Raw genomic sequence first — 5,464 nt, forward strand, 5'->3', positions numbered from 1 at the left:
TCTTTTTTCCTTAATTTTTTATTTTTTTGAGAAAGGTTCTCACTCTGTTGCCCAGGCTGGAGTGCAGTGGCACAATCTTGGCTCACTGCAAACTCCATCTTCCAGCTCAAGCAACCCTCCCACGTCACCCTCCTGAGTAGCTAGGACTGCGGGTATGTGCCACCATGCCCAGCTAATTTTTTTTTTTTAGTAGAAACAAAATTTCACCATGTCATCCAGGTTGGTCTTGAACTCCTGAGCTCAAGCAATCCGCCCACCTAGCCTCTCAAAGTGCTGAGATTACAGGCATGAGCCACCCTACTCAGTCATCCCAAAGTCTCTCTATTATAACGTGCTAGCTTCCTTCCTCTCTAAATAATGAGTGATCAATTCTCTTAAAATACTTTTAAGTTTTTGAAGGGGAGAACCCAGGTCCTGTGTAACACCACCTTGTTTCTATAAGACCATTAAGATCATTTTTAATTTTTCTCTGGTCTTCCTGACTACTAAGCATATTACCTTATTTAGTACCATTATCAAATTTAGTTAATGCCATTTTTACTTTTCTCCAGTTATTCATAAAAATAAGAGAACAGAATTTTCTCCAAGTCAACCTCAAAGGAATACCATTTGAGTTTAAACTTCCCTTCTCCCCATCCTTGCACCCCCAGCATGCCTTCCTCTGATCTGCCTGTCCATCTGGCTAGCCCTAATACTAGTGATTCTTGCTACCTACTCTGCAGCACCAGAGGGCCTGCATGCTCTCTTTTTGCTTCACGAACCTCTGAAGAGTACTCAGGCTGGAAACTGCTCCATCTATTCTACTAGTTGGCTTAATTTACCAATCACCTAAAATATCACATAGCAAGTTAAGACGTTTTGCTGCTTATACAACCTGAATTCCTAGAGTAAAAAGAATAAGGTTAGTACTAACTGCAGTAAGCTTTTAATATCCCATACGATATATCATCCTTCCTAAGGAAAGACTTGACTGCTAAGCCACATGATTATGATGTTATCACTTTCAGAAAAATTAGGGTAGAGAAGGCCCTCCAAAAGGGTGTTTCATTCCAAATTAATAGGTTTCTTGATCCCAAACCACAGAAATGGACCTTGATAAACTTAAGCAAAAAAGAAGTTCCGTAATAAGTCCTGGATAGCTCACAGAATAAAATATAGTATTGAACACTCAGAAGGATGGGAAGGGAACAGCTTTGGGAATCTTGGTAACTGGGACTAATTCATAGGCCCTGCTGGTCACTACTATTGGAATGACACAAAGCCACAAGGATCATTGATTCTAAGCAGATCACATGGAACAGGGAAAGGAGAGTTTCCCCAAGAAAATGGGGCTCTTTTCAAAAGATAGAGGGAGGAATACTCAGTGCACTAGTGTACGTGAGTGTGCATGTGTGGGTTGCGAGTGAAGAGAGGAAAAATCCATTGACTGAAACTCTTTATGTTGCAAACTAAAAGGAACCACAGGAGCAGAGTTTGCGTCTGAATGAAGGCAACAAGGAGACCACAGAAAGGTGTTATTTCCCAGACTTTACCAGCTGCTGGCTATCATGAACCATCCAAAAAACCGATTTCAAAGTTAGGAAGTTTTGTCATTTGGAGAGTGCTTGAGTTCCTGGAGAATGGGAGATGAGGTTACATAAAATTGAAATGTACCTAGAATACTGACCATAATAAGCTTGAAATTTCCCCCAAGGAAGTCCATGAGCTGTAAGCTTCTCCAGATCTGGTACTGACATGCACAATTTGGCCATGCCCAGCCTGGCAGGCATCAGGGCAGCGTCAGAACCTACTCCCTAGTATCCTGTGATGACTCCCTCCAGCAAAATGCACTTGACTCACGTCTTCTGCATTGGGGAGCTCAAATTCTCTCTGTAGGGGAGATGGAGGCCTTGTCAGACTATCCTTATAGCTTAACTTCTTAGTCAGTGCTGGAGAGAAGGTTTTATGTTACAAAGGGTAATGAAACTTAGGCTGAGGGCCCAGAATGGTACTACAGTGTACATTTTGTCATTGGGTAGCTTCTTTAGCTTTGTATAATCAGAACGTTCACCCTTTCTTCATGCAACTGTCATGTAACTGTTTAAAGCAGAAATCAGAGTCCCTGGCTCCAAAGTTAATGGCAAGGAGGGGAAATGGAGGCAGTGAGGAACACTACCTGAACCTTTATGTGGCAATAGTCATTGTTGTAACTTCCCACCCCAGTCACCAACATTTCTGCAAGTGACACAACCATCTGTCCATTAAGACTGGCTATATCATTTGTAGAAACCAATGCAACATGAAAATGTGGCACTTCTTATTCAAAACTTATTATGAATTTCAAGATTGCAACAGCAGAACATAAAACTAACTGTGGACTACCCTGAGTTCAGGGCCTAAGTAAATGCATAGGTTTCATTCCCATGAAGCTGGCCCTGTGACCATTACTTCCAGCTCACTCATCATTAAATTTCCAGCATTTAAATTATTTATGGAGCTGACGAGTTATTCTTTTCTCTCTTTCCAATCTCTCCCAGAGCTGTCTCTATTCACAACTTTCATATGGAGGTATCAAAGTAAAGAGAATGTAGTAAAGAGAAGAAAATACTTCTATTAGTCAGGGTTCTCCAGAGAAACAGAACTAACAGGAGGTACATGTATGAAGAGTTATACTAAAGTCATCGGTTCATATGGTTGTGGAGACTGAAAACTCCCACAATCTACAGTCAACAAGTTGTAAACCCAGGAGAGTCAATGGTATTGTTTTGGCTCAAGTCTAAAGGCTTGAGAATCAGGAGGGTTGGTGGGAGAAGTTCCAGTCTGAGTCCTAGTCCAAGAACCATGTCTAGACTGAAGGCCGGAGAAGATCAATGTCCCAGTTCAAAGACAGTCAGGCAAGGAGAGCAAAGTTTTCCTTATTTCCTTATCTTTTTGTTCTATTCAAGCCTTCAATGGGTGGGATGAAGTTCACCCACCTTGGCGAGGGCAATCTGCTTCCCTCAGTCTACTGATTCAAATGTTACACTCATCCGGAAACACCCTCACAGACACACATCCAGAATAACATGGAATTAAATATCTGGGCATCCCATTACCCAGTCAAGTTGATACATAATATTAACCATCATAATGCTTTTCTCTCTTTCCTCTGCCCATCACTAGAATTCCCATGGTCGTTTTATTCCCTCCAATGCAAGAGGAAAACTAGGCCTGGCTTTCAAGATAACAAAGAAGCCTAGGAATAAAATCTGCCTATGCACACTGGCCTCCAACCAGTCCTCCTTACTCAGAAGTTGGCAGGTTGATTCATTGTCTGTACTCCACTAGAAACTTCCTCCTATCCTGTGCTGGGCATCAACCCCTCATGATTCAGGGTTATGTTTTCTTGGCTTCCCTGAGCCTACTTGGTACAGCTAATCCAGCAGAAAACCTCAGTAAACCATTCTACACTTCTTCACACCCAGTGTGTAACTATTTCCATAGAAACTTCCTGATAACAAAACTAAACTTTTTCTTTTTTTGGTCATTTCATCCATCTGTGGTACTGGGGCTAGAGCTAACATGTCAAACAGGAAGAGCAAGGGTAGGTCACTGGAGACATTTGGGAGCAAATAGGGAGTCAGGACTTGCCTGTACTTGCTAGAGGGGTAGGGTTGCTTCCATCAACATATCTTGGCTGTATCTGCTTGGTGGAGAGGAAAGAGTTTGGTTTTGGAGTAACCCCTGCCTAAATCATTGTTAACTTACTCTGTGGCTTTGGACACATTCCTTAGTACTTCTATCTGGGCCTCAGTTTCACCATCTGCAAAACAGGGAGGCTGGTATCTATGCTGTGAAATTGCTTTGAAGATCATAGATAAATGTGTGAAACACCTGGCATGAAATAGAGCCTAAGGAAATAGTTACTCACAGTCCATCTCCTTGTTCTACAACTAGATCTTGCTGATTCTTTCTAAAGAACAAGAGAGAAATGAGATGAGCACATACCCTCAGGGAGGCCTTGAACAGACCAGGCGTGTCTTCCATCTTCAAAAGACAACGCTTGGGCTTGGTTAGCCTCTTGCTTTCCTTTCCCCAAATCACTTCCCTTCTTGGTTTCCTGCAACTCATAACACTCTGGGGCAATCACTGAAGCTGCTGACAGCGAGCCCCGCTCCTTCACTCCTTCCAGGGCAAACATGTCAGCACTTTGTGCTCAGAAACAGAGTTTGCAGGCCCCACTGACATGGCCAAAGGTCACAAAGAAGCACTTGGCTTTGTTTCACATTTGGCAATCTGAGGGTAACTGGAGATGTTTAGCTGAGATATATAATTCAGGCAAAAAAAAAAAAAAAAAAAAAACCCCTTTTCCCTTTCTCCATTTGCAGAATGCCATCCCCAATTACTTAATTACATACATGGTCCAGTATCCTTCTGCCCCAAACCTCCACACTGGAGGTCACGCATGTGCTAAACTCTCAAGGCTTGTGGGCAGCTAAGATTTATTTCCCATACCCCATACATAAAAGTTAAGTAGGCAATGCCTCTGGGTTCCAAGGCTCCTCTGGGGTCACTTGAGGTGTCCATCTGGCTATATTTAATAGGGACAAAAAACTGGCCTCCTTTCGGTTACCAGGCCCAAGACTGTGTCCAACTGAGGCTTCCCTGGCCTCCCTTATTCAATCCCTCAGACCTCATGCTCTGCAGTGGTCGACCTGCATGGCTCCCTACTGCATTTCAACCTCAGGCTGGCCAAGGGCCTCCTGTGTGGGGTGCAACTGCAGCAGAGTTGGCAGAGGCTTTCTGTAAAGGGCCAGATAATTAATATTTTAGGCTTTACGACCCAAGAGGCAAAGTCAAAGATATCATTTGTGTATTAACATAACACTTTAGGCTGGGCATGGTGGTTCACAGTTGCAGTCCCAGTACTTTGGGAATCCAAGGCAGGAGTATCACTTGAGGTCAAGAGTTCAAGACCAGCCTGGTCAACATGGTGAAAACCCATCTCTACTAAAAATACAAAATCAGCCAAGCATGGTGGCAAGCACCTGCAATCCCAGCTACTTGGGAGGCTGAGGCAGGAGAATCTCTTGAACCAGGAAGGTAGAGGTTGCAGTGAGCCAAGATTGTACCACTACACTCCAGCCTGGGCAATAAGAGTGAAACCTCATCTCAAAAATAAATAAATAATAATATAACACTTTAAAATGTATTTTGGGCCAGGTGTGGTGGCTCACCCCTGTAATCCCAGCACTTTAGGAGGCTGGGGCAAGTGGATTCCTTGAATTCAGGAGTTTGAGACCAGCCTGGGAAACATGGTGAAATCCCATCTCTATTAAAAATACAAAAATTAGTCAGGCATGGTGGTGCACACCTGTAGTCCCAGCTACTCAGGAGGCTAAGGTAAATAGATTGCTTGAGCCCAGGAGGTCGAGCCTGCAGTGAGCCAAGATTGTGCCACTGCACTCCAACCTGAGCAACAGAATGAGACCCTGTCTTAAAAAAA

This window comes from Rhinopithecus bieti, unplaced genomic scaffold (genome assembly GCF_001698545.2).
Source record: "Rhinopithecus bieti isolate Rb0 unplaced genomic scaffold, ASM169854v2 scaffold_28517, whole genome shotgun sequence".
NCBI lineage: Eukaryota > Metazoa > Chordata > Mammalia > Primates > Cercopithecidae > Rhinopithecus > Rhinopithecus bieti.